The 17,937-nt window shown below is 43.0% G+C and overlaps 1 protein-coding gene across 2 annotated transcripts in view; it reads right to left on the bottom strand.

Annotated features, from left to right (window-relative positions):
• Nucleotides 1–14,929, bottom strand: part of NDP (norrin cystine knot growth factor NDP) — a 51,994-nt gene extending 37,065 nt beyond the window's left edge. Inside the window, exon 1 of one of the 2 annotated variants that reach the window (XM_081792406.1) lies at nucleotides 14,783–14,929. The gene's annotated coding sequence lies outside the window, so the exon portion shown is untranslated. Of the gene's footprint in view, nucleotides 1–7,070; nucleotides 7,257–14,782 lie in introns of those variants that run through there. The other variant, XM_081792405.1, reaches the window with a different exon arrangement.
• Between the last annotated feature and the right edge of the window lie 3,008 nt (nucleotides 14,930–17,937).

Raw genomic sequence — 17,937 nt, 5'->3', positions numbered from 1 at the left:
AGCTGTTCCGTGTGATGAATAAAGGCAGCTTGATTTTATCCATTTACTTATTCCATCTGTATTTATCAAACACCTATTAAGTGCAGAAGGCTCCGTCTTTCCTAATGGGGCTGATGGATAATTATGCTTTTAGAAATGTCTTCAGATTTTCCCAGATCTCTGAGGAATTATTTTCAGATCTCTTTTTTCAGTCCCACTCATTCATTTATTCAACAGATAATTTTTGAGCAGAGCCACGCCCTGTGTTAGGCCTTGGAGACAGAACAGCAAAGGACACGAACAAGGTCCAAGCTCTCGTGAAGCAGAAATTCCATTAGGGAGGCTGACAACAGGCTCATAAACAAACAGACAATATACTTTCAGGAATTGGTAAGCGCCATGGTGACAATCAAACAAAAAACAATAGTAAAGATGGGGCTCCTGGGTGGCTCTGTCGGTTGAGTGTCAGACTCTTGATTTCGGCTCAGGTCATAATTCAGGGTTGTGGGATCAAGCCCTGCATTGGGCTCTGTGCTGGGTATGGGGCCTGCTTGAGAGTCTCTCTCTCCCCCTCTTTCTGTCCCTCCCCCACTGGTGTGCACACACACATGCTGTCTTAAAAAATAGTAATAGGGGTGCCTGGGTGGCTCAGTCCGTTAGGCGTCTGACTTCGGCTCAGGTCATGATCTCACAGTTTGTGGGTTCGAGCCCCGCGTCGGGCTCTGTGCTGACAGCTCAGAGCCTGGAGCCTGCTTCGGATTCTGTGTCTCCCTCTCTCTCTACCCCTCCCCTGTTGGTGCTCTGTCTCTGTGTCTGTCTCTCTCTCAAAAATAAACGTTAAAAAAAATAGTAATAATAAGGAGATCCAGAGTGAAGGGGACTATTATTTTGGAGTGGGCAACCAGGAAACGCACTCAGGAGGAAGTGGTATTTGAACAGAGATGTGGGTGAAGGTAAGAGAGAGTCATGTTGGGAGAGGATCATTCCAGGCAGAGGAAACAGAGCAAGAGTAGAAGAAAATGAGGCAAGGGCCAAATCACGTAAAGCCTTGTAGCCATGATGAGGATTTTGAGAGTATTCTAAATGTGATGAGAAGTCATCTGGGAGTTTCAAACTAGAAGGTGACATGACCTGATTCAGGTTTATAAAGGATGACCCTGGGGGGCGCCTGGGTGGCTCAGTCGGTTAAGTGTCCGACTTCAGGTCACGATCTTGCAGTTTGTGAGTTCGAGCCCCGCGTCAGGCTCTGTGCTGACAGCTCAGAGCCTGGAGCCTGCTTCGGATTCTGTGTCTCTCCCTCTTTCTGCCCCTCCCATGCTCATGTTCAGTTTCTCTGTCTCTCAATAATAAATAAACCTTAAAAAAAATTAAAAAAATAAAAAGGATGACCTCGGGGTCTTTTGCGGAAATAGTCTGGTTAGGAGGCGAATGCAATGAAACATGGTTAAATTCTGACTGTATTTTGAAAGTAGAGCTCTTGCAGAACTGGCTGAAGGACCGAATGTATGGTTTAGGTGAAGAAGAGGAATAGACAATGACACACTTAGGTTTTTGGTAGGAACACAATGGGTGATCGGTTGGCGTTCTCATTGCACTGAAACCGCGGATGAGGGAGGCAGAACCGAGAATTGGGATTTGGGCGTAATAGAACACCTATTGTGCAACAAGGAAAAATGGCTACCACACAGACCAGACCTGTAAGAACATCACTCATTGGAAGAAAACTCATGGGGAACAGGATTGGGGCAGATACGTGAGTTCCACACGGCCCCTCCCACTCTGGGGTACCTTTGCGTCTGATGCCAGATGTCGGAGAGGGGCATGACTTTTGGGATGTGGGGCTTTTAAGCTGAATGGGTAGGGAAGAGCCAGGTTCTCCTCCGACATGATGAGGGGCCAGGACGTAAAAGCAGTATGAAAGAGTTGAACTGTGCCCCATTCCTATCCTGCCAGCTCCTCTTCCCGTGTTAGGGGAGTGAGTGAAGGGTCCAGACCTTGTGCCGCAGCTGTAGGGACAAAGAGAGCCTAGCAGCAGGATTTGTCACACTAGTGCTCACGATTAAAGGAGCACCAGCTTCAATTTGGGCATGTTTGGAGGGCTGAGGTCCAAGTCTCATGGTCGACCAGGATTGATGTCCTTAAGTACTAAGCCTTGGCCAGCTTCTACGGAGATTTGCAAGAGGCCAACTTCCTCTCTACAGGGGATAAATCACAGACAAATTAATACTTACCTCGTAGTAAAAAAAAAACTTGGACTAAGTTGGTAGAGGGGTGAAATGTGCTTGGATTCTGCAAACAGTCTGAATGTAGATTTTCTAAAACAAAAACACAACAACAAACCAACCAACCAAGCAACCAAACAAAAAAAAACCTCTTGCTAATGGATTGATCTCGTGAGTTGAGGGGGAAAAGAGGTCTCGAGAAGCACGTAGAGTTTTTTTGTCCCGAACAGCTGATTTCATCTTGTTGTCACTCACTGAAATAAGGAAGGTTAAAGAAGTGCGTAGTGAGGCGGAGGTGAGATCAAGGAGGTTCTGATCTGGACATGGTTGATAGACACCCAAGTAGAGAGGCGGCCAGCACCTGGAGTTTAGGGGAGAGACCTGTGTAGCTGATACAAGTTTTGGGGTCATCGGCACATAGGCGCCTTTTAAAACCATGGGACTAGGGGCGCCTGGCTGGCTCAGTCAGTTCAGCATCCGACTCTTGATTTCAGCTCAGGTCGCGATCTCACAGTTCGTGAGCTTGAGCCCCACATCGAGCTCTGCGCTGACAGTGTGAAACCTGCTTGGGATTCTCTGCCCCTCCCCTGCTCTCTCTCTCTCTCAAAAATTAATAAATATTTTTTTTAAATTAAAAAAACAATAGAGCCAAGGGACTGGATCCTCTCAGGAGCAAATATAAAAGAGAAAAGGGCCACAAATTGAACTCAGCCTGAGTTATAATCAATATTTAGAAATCTGGAGAAGGCCTAATACCCACTTCTCCTAATGCCCACTAGACTCTCGGTTGCCTACACCAAGAAAAGAAGGAAGATTCAAGCACAATATAATCTCAAAATAATGCCTGTGATTTACCGCATAAGGCAGGCCTGAGACAGACCGGAAGCATCCCGTTCCAAGGCCATGGGGGAGTATTTTTGCAAACACAGATACAAAACATGACGAACATACACATATTAAACCACAGCTTTCTCTTCACTCCTCCAAGGAGAATTACCTATCAGCTGAACAGAAAATTGGCAAAATTCGTCTCTTGCAGAGATTTCAATTAAAATGATATAATTATCTCAAAGTTTTTTTGGAGAAGATTTGTTTTTCTTTCGAATGCAACATCTTATCCTATTTTTAATTGGGCTATATTTTACTCTGTCCTCCCATAAAACTACAGAACTATTAAATTAGTAGACATTCCCTTCGTGGGATATGTCTGCTTTCTGCTTCAAGAGGAGGCCTTTCAGGCCAACGTTCTTTGGCCTGAGTTACAGAGCAACGATGTTTCCTATATGGTTATTCTACCGCAGATCAGGCTTATATTCTCTAATACTCTAGGGAGAAATCATCAAGGAAATTTGAAAATGCCATCGGCCTTCCCTCCACTTTCGAATCTACAGCCAGGAATTGGTTGTGGCCTAAGCTAAATGAAGTAGACATTAAATCATGGTTAGTAATATTTAATCAGGAACCGAAAGAGTCTTGGTTGGTAGGAATGGAGCAACAAGTAAAAATTAGGGAACTAGTCTGGTCCCTCTTTGTGTTAGTTTATTTCTTCCCCTCTAAAACAAAAAGATCACGAAAATGTAATGGATCGGATTCTAAAATGTGTCAGGTAGGGGCGCCTGGGTGGCTTGGTCGGTCAAGCGTCCGACTTCGGCTCAGGTCATGATCTCGCGGTCCGTGAGTTCGAGCCCTGCGTCGGGCTCTGTGCTGACAGCTCGGAGCCTGGAGCCTGTTTCGGATTCTGTGTCTCCCTCTCTCTCTGCCCCTCCCCTGTTCATGCTCTGTCTCTCTCTGTCTCAAAAATAAATAAACATTAAAAAAAATTAAAATAAATAAATAAATAAATAAATAAATAAATAAATAAATAAAATGTGTCAGGTACAATATATGTGTGAGCATTGCCGAGACATTTCTGGGAAAATAAACAATAAGTAATGAAGGGTGTGGCCAAAACACCTACTGCTCACCCAATATTCATGTACTCTTACATTTGTCAGCCTCCTCGTTGTTGATGGGATGATGTGACTGGTTCTGGCCAACAGGCAGAAAAGGTGTCACCCCTGGGTCACGCCATTTAGGACCTCGGGCACCAACTCTTCACTTCTTTCTTCCCATACTTTGGTGACCCGAAGGCCATGTGCTAAGATTGCAACATTGCCCGTGGAAGCGGCTTGTATCACGGAATCTCTCCATGAAAGACAACTGGTCTGGAGCGTTGCCCAACCCAAGGTGGAATTCAGGTAAATGTGAAGTAAGTCTTTGTTGTATTCAGCTACAGAGATTTGGGGGTTTGGGTTTTCCCATAGCGTATATGTATATAGTGATACAAAAGGAAACTTTCCTCAAGAGACACTCCCAAACGGATCAATGAAATATCAAAGGGTTCATAAATAGACCCGTGTCTACTTACAAGTTTAGTATATGGCAATGAGGTCTTAAATCAGTGAGGAAATACGGATTACTGGTGCATGTCTAAGTTAAAAGAACCCCAAACTTAGTGTTCCAAAACAACAGTAAGCATTTATTGTCTCCCACAGATTCAGTGGGTCAGGAATTCTGACAGAATGGCATGGCGATAGCTCGTCTCCACACCCTGCACAGTGTTTAGAGCCTCAGCTGAGGCGGCTCAGAGGCTGAAGGCCAGATTTTTCTGAGGGTTCATTCACTCACGTGTCTGAGGCTGATGCTGGCTGTTGGCTTGAGGCTTAGTTGGGACCGGCAGCTGGAACACCCACGTGTGGCCTCTCTGCGTGGCCTGGACAGCCTCACAACATGGTGGCTGGGTTTTAAGGGTGAATGTAAGCAAAAAAAAAAAAAAAGGCTGTGCTCCCTATGGCGACCTGAGCCTTCGCAGTCACACAGCATCACTTTTGCCACATCCTACTGATTGAGGCAGTTACAATGGTTCACCCAGGTTTAAGGGAGAGAATACAGACACCGCCTTTCAGTGGAGAAGTGTCCATGTCGTATTATAAGAAGGGCATGAAGGATGGGAAAAAAATATATATATACATGGACTTACCATCTCTGAAAAATACAATCTGTCACAGTGAAAATGAGTAATGTGTTTGTTAAGGAACCAATACTACTTTGGGACAAGCTGATTTTTGCCCTCCTACTATGGAGATGAGAATAACAGACATTTTCTTACACACAGATATTGGTTTGGACAGATTACTGAAACTCTAGCTAATAATTACATGAAGGAAGAGAGGCAGCCGATAAGCTTTTCTAAAATTAAAGATGTTTTGGTAGACCTTCCTCGAATTACAAACTAGTATATAGGTTAAATGTCCATATGCGTCATTTTATGTAGTTATCTTGTACGTTTGGAAATAATTGGGGTCATTTACTGAGATATCTTTAATGTTCAGAGCCTTGAAAAATTCCAGACCAAAGATATTTTTGCTGCTGCATATGAAATAGAGTTTGGGTTTCTATTTCCTATGTGTCTATGTACTGTAGTAAATGAAAAACAATTTTCTAGGAGGATCTTGGCCTGGCCCATGGTGTGCCCCTGTCTCACCTTAAAGCAGAGGTAATATGGCTCCCTATTCAGTCATATACCCTTATTAAGTGATTCCCAGCTTTTTGCAAATGGATGTCAACCCTACTCCCGGGTGGTCGACCGTCTGCAAAAGTATTCCAACATACAAAGGCTGACTGTCAGAACTTATCAGAGCGCAATCTCAAACCCTCTGTTGCTCTATTTTTCATTTAATGTTTGTCTGAAATAAAAAGAAAATGTCTAGGGAAGATTACTTGAGGGATATAGAATTCCCCCTGTTCGTAAAGAATCATACAGAATCCCCCCGTTCGTTACTCTGCTCAGATCCCCGGGATCCCTTATAACAGTGTGTGCCCCCTCTCCCAACTTCTGCAACACTTTTTGGGAAGACATTAGAGCAGGAAGTACCAGGGAGTTTACATCACCCGCACCCAGACCCCTACACCCCCCTTTGGCCAATGACTGGTGGGTGTAGGACAGTTCCTTTGCCCCGGGTCAGGACAGACTCTGAGTTGTAATTTCTCCTCCAGAGCCCCCTGTAGGATCAGGTTCAGGTTGGGACGTCACTCGACCTCACACCCTTCCTCAGCTTCTTCCCCTTCTTCCCTCTTGTCTGCCCCGACGCCCTTGCCAGTTTCTCCTGGGAACACGTTTTAAAGAAATCAAATTTTGAGGGCACAAATTTGAGCCCTCATGTTAGGGAGGGTCTGCTTCTGGAGAACAAGACATTAGTGCTCTCCATTTCCTTAGATATTCTACTGTGGGGAATATGTTTAGGAATTCCCTGAGCTTGCCCCGATGGGTTAACAAGGCATAAAGACATAGAAAGTCACAGGATGAACGCATCCAAGATTAGGTAAACAAGATTAGGTAAACAGGGCAAAGGCATAGGAATAGGAAATCTCAGGATGAAAGCATCCCAGATGAGGTAAACAAGATTAGGCATTCAGGGCGGAAGCATCTCCCAACTTAGTACAATAGCAGAAAGCCGCTTTCACAGGAAGGAAGAACAAAAACAGGAACACAAAGGGCTACAGTCCACGGCAGGGCAAAGTTGCCCAGAGTGGAGCTAATTAGCAAAAGAAAGGTGCCTTGTTGACCCTGAGGTAGCATGCTCTGCCTTTCTTGTCCCCTAGGCAAGTTTAGACAAACAGATGTGGTGTCTCCTGTCTGCTGTAAACAACCATCCTCCCGGTGCCAGGATTTTGTTTTGTATCGACCCAAACCCCTGACACCGCGTATCGTCAAAACCCCCTTTCCCCCACACCCATGAGTTAATGTTCACGATTTCATTGTCTCCTTGTGCACGTCCATCATGCATGCAGGCCCTCTGATCCTAATAAAAACGGAGCAAGGACCCTTACCTGGGGCTCTTGTCTCCTCCTGGACATCAGCCTCTCTTGTATTTTAATCCCGCGTCCGCACTCTTGCTGGACAAGAGAGAACTCTAGACCCAGAGTCTACGACAGATGGTGATGCCAGTGGGATTGGAACCCAGAGCACTACAGGCCGACATGGCCAGGAGGCGGTGCGACTCAAGGACTGCAGGACGCCGTGGAGCGACTAAAGAGCTCCAAGAAAAAGGCACCAGATTACAATCTCTTCCTGACGAGGTAAGAGATAAGTGAAACTATATTAGGATTCGCTGCCGTGGAACTTTTGAGAGATTTATCATGGGAGACTCCCTATGCCCCAAACAGGAACGACACATTCGTATTTTACAGTCATTGGAAAAGGTGGCCAACATTATCCTCAATCAGAAAGCACTCCTTACATTATTATTATTTTTTTATAGATTTTTTTTTAATTTTTTTTAACGTTTATTTATTTTTGAGACAGAGAGAGACAGAGCATGAACGGGGGAGGGGCAGAGAGAGGGAGACACAGAATCTGAAACAAGCTCCAGGCTCTGAGCCATCAGCCCAGAGCCCGATGCGGGGCTCGAACTCACGGACCGTGAGATCGTGACCTGAGCTGAAGTCGGACGCTTAACCGACTGAGCCACCCAGGTGCCCCACTCCTTACATTATTAATGAGTACCCAGCAACACTGCCCTTGGTTCCCCAAACAGGGAACTTGTGATCTTGACGTTTGGGAACAAGTAGGGAAAACATCTAAAGCTGGGCATTCTGAGGGGGCTAATGTCCCCCCTGAGGTGGTCCTCACTTGGTCCCTTGTCCACACTGCCCCTCTCCCCTTGAGTTCAGAGGATGTATATAAAGATGTAAAATTACCCAAAAGAAGAGGAAAACCCTGAGCTTTTTTTAGTCAGCCTGTGCCTTCGGTGCCTTTACAGCCCGCACCTCCCCCTCCCTCAAAAAGATGGGACGATATTGAGCCTCTAAAAAACCTCACTGACCGGTTCCGATAAGGTCCTTACCCCAATGCAAAAGTACGTGAAGGAAGCTCATAAGGCCGGTAAATTCCAGCGGTTTCCCGTTGTCAGGCAAAGTAGGCAATATGTCCATGAAGGCCTGCTCTTTCCGATAGTAAAGGAATGGCAAGAATCAGTTCAGCTGTATGCCCAGCACAGCCCTTGTGCAATCGGCATTTTAGAAAATACTTGTGGCACCCATTCCATGTGGGCCTGGGACTGGGGCTCCCTTACGAACATCGTTTTGACCCCGGCCCAACACGCCATCTATGCCCAAGGGTTTCGGGCTGCTTGCGTGGCTTGTGCTAAGCAACACTTTGACGCTGCTGTTCCGGCGTCTTTTGAACGACTGTCCGGCACAGGGCAATATTCCCAACCAAGGCAGCGAGCCCAGCTTCCAATCATTGACAATAAAACAATGCACTGAAATAGTGCAGTGGATCTTCCACAGGCCATCCCTAATACAGGCACTCTAACTTTCTCACTGTTTCCCCCGATACCCTCCGGTTACTCTAACCCGTATGCGGGGGCTTCTCCCTCATTCATTTCCCGGCTTAAGAACGATGATGATTAGCGCCAACTGTCTCTGGCTAAGGGTCTACCCCGGGATGGAGATTTCAAGGAATATTCTCAAGCAGCTGCCGAAACTCCTTTTGTCTCGGGGAACTTCCCTGTCTTCTCTGGCCCGATACCGACTGCCCAGATCCCACTAGTGGAAAACCAAATAATACAAAACACAACAAAAATCGCTATCTTGCTCATCTGTCTGAGCCGACAGGCTTTAGGATCACGTGAACTCTTTCTCTGTCCTCTGCGCCTTTATCTGCCTTCGGGCCTCTTGGTGGCGGCACCTCACCTTTTCTGCCTTCCCTTCCTCCCCACCTGTCAGAAAGCAAAAAACACCCCCTTAGACTTATGCCGCCTGCTTCAGATTTCCTCGCTGTTTCCACCAGAAAAAAATTGACAGTGGTAAACTTTTTTTTTTCCAAAAAAAAAAATTTTTAAGTTTATTATTGACAGAGACAGAGTGTGAGCATGCGCTGGGAGGGGCCGAGAGAGAGAGAGAGAGAGAGAGAGAGAGACAGAATCCGAAGCAGGCTCCAGGCTCCGAGCTGTCAGCACAGAGCCCGACGCGGGGCTCGAACTCACTGACCGTGAGTGAGATCCTGACCCTGGCCGAGGTCGGACGCTCAACCGACTGAGCCACCCAGGCGCCCCAACAGTGGTAAACTTTTAAGGGGACACAGCTGAAATCTAATTAAGGTAGACATGTCTTTTGAATTATTAAAATTAAATAATAAAACTTCATTCTACTAAGGTTTACTAAAGGTCACATAAACTCATGTTATCTCTGTTCCAATTTGTCAGCAGGGGGACGACTTAAAGGAATGGTGAACTTTGTCCGTCTCATAGTTTTCAGGCATAATTGTTAAAATAGCTTTCAGGGTCTTTGGTAACCTAAAACTTGAACATTTTGCTTAAATGACACATTGAATTAAGTTCGTCGGACATTTAGGCCTCTTCCAAATCAAATGGGATGCTGCAGCTTTGCTTGCTAAACATAGGTTTATGCTTCTGACTTCTTATGGCAAAAAACCCACAAAAACTAAGAATATTTAAACCCATTAAAAAAAAAAACCATGCTCTATGCTTAATAGATTCATAAGTCTGCCACCTAAAAAATTTCTGATGTAACAGACAGTTCATAATTGCTTACTACTTAGTTTTCAAGGGAGACTAAGGTTTCTAAAAGTTAACATTCTGCTAAATGTAATCAAGGCTAATGGAAATAAGTAACTTCGTCTATAAAAAAGTAAGAGATACGTAAGAAAGATACAAAAAATGAAAATACATTTTTGTTACAGGTAATAAATAAATAAGTAAATAAATACACACATATATTTATAAATAAATAAATACATACATATATTAAAAATAAATATACACATATATTTATGTATGAACATATACATATATTTATTAATTATAAATAAATATAATTTCACCAAAAGGGTAAAACAGGACACAATGCCCTTTTTAAGTTGTTTTACTTAAGCCTTGGTTGGAATTGCCCATTCCTTATAATCCACAAGGCCAAGCAATTGTAAAATGAGCACATAATATGCTCCAAAATGAGCACAATATGTTAAAAAAAACAAAAAGGGGGAGATACTCCTGACTGTCTGTGTGACGACCTCAGCTCCTTCTGAATTGTGCTATGATTACTCTTAAGTTTTTAAATCTTAATCCTCAAGGACTACCTGCCGCTGAGCGACATTCTTCAAAATCAGATAAACCCTCTCAAGCTAGGACGCTATACAAAATCCCTGAATGGGGGTCCACACAGACTGGGCCCACTAAACATCACACCTGAGGTCGAGAATATGCTTGTGTTCTTTCAGATTCCAGACCTCTGTGGATTCTCTCTCAGTTGGGGAAGCCGTACCATGGCATGGTGGAGACCCCCAGGATATCTTCCAATGAACCAGGACATCCAGAGAATGACTCTGAATGAGTAGCCACCACCCCCACCCCCTTTTTCAAGATGGAGGATGCCTCTTCATGGACTCCTCATCCTGAAACCACTCCACAGACCATCAGCCTCCAAACCATCCAAAAGCAAAAGAAGGACCAGGAGCTGGTCATGACGGTCCTCAAACACAAGACTGGAAGAACCAAGAAAAACAAAAAGGGGCAACTGTGGGGAATAAGCTTAGAAATTCCCTGAGTTTGCACCGATGGGTTAACAAGACATAAAGACATAGAAAGCTACAGGATGAACGCATCCAAGATGAGGTAAACAAGATTAGGTAAACAGGGCGGAAGCATCTCCCAACTTAGTACAATAGCAGAAAGCCACTTTCACAGGAAGGAAGGACAAAAACAGGAACACAGAGGGCTACAGTCCACGGCAGGGCAAAGTTGCCCAGAGCAGAGCTAATTAGCAAAAGAAAGGTGCCTTGTTGACCCTGAGGTAGCATGCTCTGCCTTTCTTGTCCCCTAGGCAAGTTTAGACAAACAGATGTGGTGTCTCCTGTCTGCTGTAAACAACCATCCTCCCGGTGCCAGGATTTTGTTTTGTATCGACCCAAACCCCTGACACCGCGTATCGTCAAAACCCCCTTTCCCCCACACCCATGAGTTAATGTTCACGATTTCATTGTCTCCTTGTGCACGTCCATCATGCATGCAGGCCCTCTGATCCTAATAAAAACGGAGCAAGGACCCTTACCTGGGGCTCTTGTCTCCTCCTGGACATCAGCCTCTCTTGCATTTTAATCCCACGTCCGCTCTCTTGCTGGACAAGAGAGAACTCCAGACCCAGAGTCTATGACATTCTACTAGCTTTCTGTGAATTAGGGTGACTCACTAGAGAGTAGGATACATGGTGTAGTTCTTTTTGGTTTTTTCTTTCATTTAAATTCAAGTTAGTTAACATGTAGTGTGGTATTGGTTTTAGGAGTAGAATTTAGTGGTTCATCACATATAACAGCCACTGCTCATCCCAACAAGTGCCCTCCTTAATGCCCATCACACATTTAGCCCATCCCCTCACCCAGCACCTCACCAGCAACTCTCAGTTTGTTCTCCGCATTTAAGAGTCTCTTATGGTTTAGTTCTAACGGATCAGAATCTAGACACCAAGGAGATCCCTAGGAGATCTGTGTGTACATTAATGTTCCAGAAACACTTTTCTGAGAAAGTGCTTTATGAACTGGTTCAAGAAGAAGTAAGACACTGGAATAGACCAGAAATAGAAATGAAATAGACTGGAGTAGACCAGAAATAGACCGTGGAAGAAATCACAAACCTTGTCAAAAATGAATTATTGAGTTATTTTCATTTTTATAATATTCCAATGCTATTTAAATAATTCCAAAGTAGAGAAAGCAATGGAAAGTTTCCAACTCATTTTACGAAGCTAGCAAAACCACGATGTTAAAACCTGATAAAGATTAAACACTCAGAGACAAAGCTTATTAAATAGTCCAGCAAATATGTACAAACAAAAATCCTAAACATTGCATTCATTAACCGAATCCAGCGTGAAAAGAAAAGAATAGTACACCACAATAGAAACAAATTTATACTAGGAATGCAAGGGTTATTTAATATTTAAAAATCGATTCACATAATTTATCACATCAAGGGAGAAGAGAAAAAAATTCAACAGACATCCCAAATTAATTAATCAGTGATAAAATTAAATACCATGCATTACAAATATGTGTAGTAAACTGGGACTAGAAGAGAATTTTGCCAACATGATAAATAGCATATTTTGCAAACCAACGAATTACGTCATTCTGACAGGCTTTTCAATTGAAGAGAGGAATAATATAAGGATGCTTCACATCATCACTATTCTTTTTCATTTGTTGTAAGTCCCAAACCACATAAGGAAACAAGAAAAGAAATGGGAGGCATATACACTGGAGAGAGAATAGAAGTAATGCCATTTTGAATTTTTTTCTTGAAACTTCAAGAAAATCATCCACGAAAAGGTTGTCACTACTAGGAAGTGATGGGCACCAACACAAATTTACAAGTATCGATAACTTTCACATATTAAAAAATAAATATTATTTCATTCACAAAATGAACAAAAAATATAACCTATTTACAAATGATCTTAACAAGAAATGTGCAACACTGTGTAAAGAAAACAGGGGCGCCTGGGTGGCTCAGTCGGTTAAGCGTCCGACTTCGGCTCAGGTCATGATCTCAGTCTGTGAGTTTGAGCCCCGCGTCAGGCTCTGTGCGGACAGCTCAGAGCTTGGAGCCTGCTTGGGATTCTCTCTCTCCCTCTCTCTCTGTCCCTCCCCTGCTCATGCTCTCCCTCTCTCAAAAATAAATAAAATAAACTTTCGTAAAATAAAAAAGAAAACAAAACAAAAATGGACTTAAAAGAAGAGTTTAGAATACAATGCAGAAGCACCCTGTATTTCTGGATAGGAAAACCCATTATTACTAAAGTGTTAATTCTTCCCAGTTTGCTTTACAAATGTGATACATTTCTAATCTAATCCAACACCAACTTCACATTCTTGCAACTTGACCAAAGGCTTTTCAAGTTTATCCAGAAGGATAAACAGGCAAGAATAACCAAGAAAATTTTTTAAAGAAAAATGAGAAGGGACTTGAAGCCAAATGTTGAAATATATTATAAAGCCGCAATAATTTGAACAATGTGGTGTGGATGCAAGACTAGCCAAACAATTCAAGGTAACAAAAATAGAAAGTCCAGAACAGACACGGGAATGTTTAAGAATTTAGCATATGATAGCTGTCTCATTTAAAAACCATATTTTTATAGAACTTGACTAAATATTTGTGGAAAAATTCATTTAACTTCATTACATTCCAGAATAGATTTCAGCTGGGCTAAAAAAAAATGTAAATTTTTAGGGGGAAAAAAAGCACGAACTATTCCAGAAGAGAATATAGATACACATTTATGTAATTCTGGAGTGCAGTAGGCTTTTCAAATCATAACACTGAAAGCAACATCACAAGAAGAAAACACTGGTATCTTTCACTCTATAAAAATATTAATACATAAAAGCAACAACAATACATATTATAAATTCAAGCATAATGTACCCCTCTGGTGGAAGAGCACAAACAAAATTGAGAAAACATCATGACTACATATGAAGCAGAAAAATAAAAAGAGACACCATAAAGAGCTTTCACAAGTCAGAGAAAAAAGTAATGTTGGAATTGGCAAAGGCCAGGAAAATGTAATTCACCAAATTGCAGAGCCAGTAGCTTTATTTTTAGCAAAAGTGTAGCTTCTTTAACAACAGAGTGCAAATCAAAATAACCACAAGGTATACATCACCTTTTGTGTAGTCAACTGACAAGGCTGAAATAAAATTACAACACACTAAGTTTGGTGAAGTGTGCCACCACTGGTACTCCCAAATACAGCTGGCAAGAGTGTAAATTTTATAACATTCTGTGTAGAAAAGTGGTCAGATATACATATACATATATATATATGTATATATGTGTGTATATATATATACATATATGTACATATATATGTATATATGTGTGTGTGTGTATATATACATATATACATATATATATGTATATACACACACACACACATATATATATACATATATAGACGTATATATACACATATATATGTACACGTACATATATATATATACGTGTATATATATACACATACATATATACACGTGTATATATATATGTACGTGTATATATATACACACACACACACACGTATATATATATATATATATGTGTATATATATGGACCATTGGGCTTCTGGGAATTTGTCCTTAAGGAAATAATTATACATTTCTCCAATGATTTATCTGTAAGTACATCCACAGCCTCATTTCTTATAATGGCCAATCTTGGAAACCAACTCACTGTTCTCTAATAAAGGATTGGCTCAATAAATAAATGCCTTTATCTAATGAAATACCTAGAAGCCATTAAATGTATTTTTTAAAGAATATTTAATGACATGGGAAAATGTGCATGATATATAGTTTAATTAAAAACAGATTGAAAAATAACATGCAGTTTGAACTTTTTGTTAAAAATTACATTCACGCATAATATAAGACAGGAAAAGCACATACCGGAATGTTAACAATGCTTTTTTCCTAGATGCTGGGATTTCAGATGATTTATAACATCTTTTTTTTTTGGCTTACCTGTCGGTTTCACATTTTCTTCAGCGAGCACGCACTCTTCTATAATCAGAAATTGTCAATACATTAAAATTAAGTCAAAAATACTTTTAAGAAGTCAAAAAAGAGAAACAAGCAGTCTCGTGGACCTCTTGGTGTGTCTGATGGAAAAATCTGTTGTCAGTATGTGTTTGTCATGACAGGCAGTGCCTCCTTCAGGGGAACACCCTGGAGAGATTCTTATCCATTCTTGATAAGAACAACCAATGACAGTTGCTCTTGTCCCGAGCAGTTGACCTGTTTTTATCTGATGGACCCTATGAACCATGTAAACCAGAAAGCTGGGAGACAACCTATGTTCACCTCTGTAAACAAGAGTATGAATCTATGTGACATGTAATTGTTCTGCTTAAGAACCTTGTCATCTTGTATTTTGTGTATTCCAGTAAGTTAGCTTAAGTCTTTCCAGGAAAGACACAGAATTGGTATAAAGTTGTAAGTACACCCGCTAAGGGCCATGAGGTAATACAAGAATTTCCCAGCATGCAGAATCATAAAGCACAGCAGAGGGGAGTCGGTACCAGCCCCACAAAAGAACTCATTTCTTAAACAGCTGAGAATAGGTCATTCATTCACTCAACTAACATTAGTTGAGGGGCTATGATGTGCCAGATCCTGTTCTAGGTGCTGAGCAGCCGTACAGCGAATAATGAGAAAACTGCATAATTCCTGTTGTTCTGGGCTGAATTGTGCCCCTTCTCCGTTCACGTGTTGGAGTCCAAACCCCCAGCTCCTCAGAATGTGACTATATTTGGAGATAGGGTCTTCACAGAGATCATCAAGTTAAAATGGAGTCACTAGTGGGGCGCCTGGGTGGCTCTGTTGGTTGAGCATCTGACTTTGGCTCAGGTCATGATCTCAGTTCATGGGTTCGAACCCTGCATCGGGCTCTGTGCTGACAGCTCGGAGCCCGGAGTCTGCTTCGGATTCTGTGTCTCCCTCTTTCTCTGCCCCTTCCCCGCTCATTCTCTCTCTCTTTCTCAAAAATAAACATTAAAAAAACAAAAACGGAGTCATTGGTGTCGGCCCTGACCCAGTAGGACTGGTGTCCACATGAAAACGGGACCTTTGGACACAGACACCCATAGAGGGAAGACAACGTGAAGACACATGGAGAAGAAGGTCGTCTTACAAGGGCAAGGAGACAGGCCTGGAACACATTCTCCCTCACGGCCCCCAGAAGGCACCAACACCAACAACACCTTGAGTTTAGACTTCTGGCCTCCAGAAGCATGAGACAATGAACTTTCTTTGCTTATGTCATCCAGCCTGTGGTACTTGGTTATGGCAGCCCCAGGAAATGAAGCCAGTCACCATTGAGGGGGAAAAGGAACCAATAAGTAAACATACAAACAAGTATATCATTATGAGTGGTGAACTGTCCGGGTTGAGTACTCAGGACAGCTTGCTGCCGTGACCTGAGGGATGAGAAGGAAGAGCCCCATGACTTGGGGAAAATCATCCCAAGTAGAGGGGCAGCACGCATGCGAGTCCAGGGCAGAGAAGAAGTGAGCAGGTTCCAGAATGTAAGAGTCAAGCTAGGCCGAACAGGTCCTACGAGGAGGCACTGGTGACAGACATCCGGACCCACTAGGAGTCCTCAACACCCAACGTGGGCCCCATCATTCATTGCTCACTTGCTTTTTTGGTCGAGTCCTTCGTTGTAAGAAGTATCTTCCATCACAGACACGTGAATCCAGAAAGTCTGGTGGAGTAGAAAGACCTTCTTCCAGGATTCATCTTTTTTCTATTTTGGTTTAGTTCCTTTTTTTTTTTTTTTTTTTTTTTGGTCTTTTTATTTATTTATTTATTGAAAACATTCCAGGAGGGGCGCTTGGGTGGCTCAGTCGGTTAAGGGTCCGACTTCAGTTCAGGTCACGATCTCGTGGTCCGTGAGTTCGAGCCCTGCGTTGGGCTCTGGGCTGATGGCTCAGAGCCTGGAGCCTGCTTCCTGTTCTGTGTCTCCTTCTCTCTCTGCCCCTCCCCCGTTCATGCTCTGTCTCTCTCTGTCTCAAAAATAAATAAACGTTAAAAAAAAAAATTAAAAAAAAAAAAAGAAAACATTCCAGGATAATCAACGTACACGTACGTGTGTTCTATCAGTTTCGGGTATAGCACCAATATAGCAACTCACCAGTTCTATACGTCACTCAGGGCTCATCACCACAAGGGCACTCTTAATTTTGGGAAAGATCGCTTCGTGATACTGACTCTCTGTACTTGTGAAACTCTTTTCCCTGTCCTAAAAACTTCCGGGTGCCTCTAGCATTTCTAGGTCACTGCCTGATCCTGGTGAAATGCGTGAAAGAGTGGCGGCCACCAAGTGAGGACTTAAGTAAGCAGAAAGACTGTGACCCCATGGTCACGTGTGGATGGAGGTCTACACCTGGGAGTGTCTCGGAATCCATTCCGTTCTCTTCACGCCCTCGAGGTCATTCATCAACCACCTGCGGCCACTCATTCAGTTGCACCCTTCGCCTCTCGCTGTCACTGAGACAGAGGGTGTCTTTCACCCCCTCATTTTGCTCTGAGGTCTAATTCCCAGTTGCCCAGTGGAACCATTATCTGGCTCTTCAGCAGACAGACACTTTAACTGGGCTCTGATAGTGTCCTCTCACTCGGATCAAGATTTTATTCTTATCACCAAGTTCCCCAAATGCTTATTTGGCTAACAGCAAATGCTCACCATGCAGTTACTTCAAAATTGATGCTATTGAAGGCTCTGTCACACATCAAACTGATCCTTCAGTAACTGCATTAAAATAGATCGGGGCGGGGGGGGGGGGGGGGCGCGGTGGCTCAGTCAGTTCAGCGTCCGACTTCAGCTCAGGTCATGATCTCGCATTTCTTGGGTTCGAGCCCTGCACCGGGTTCTGTGCTGACAGCTCAGAGCCTGGAGCCTGCTTCAGATTCTGTGTCTCCCTCTCTCTCTGCCCCTCCCCTGCTCGCACTCTGTCTCTCTCTCTCTCTCTCAACGATAAATAAACATGAAAAAAAAATAGATTGAGCCCTTTAAAGTTATAGATTTTTTGGACTCATCATTCTGAGCAGATTTCTGTATTCATTTTATACACAGTACAAAGACAAGACTAAAATGGCTTCAAGACACTGATTCCAGT

The sequence above is a fragment of the Panthera onca genome, chromosome X (assembly GCF_046562875.1).
Source record: "Panthera onca isolate mPanOnc1 chromosome X, mPanOnc1 haplotype 2, whole genome shotgun sequence".
NCBI lineage: Eukaryota > Metazoa > Chordata > Mammalia > Carnivora > Felidae > Panthera > Panthera onca.
This window is presented reverse-complemented; position numbering and strand designations above follow the sequence as displayed.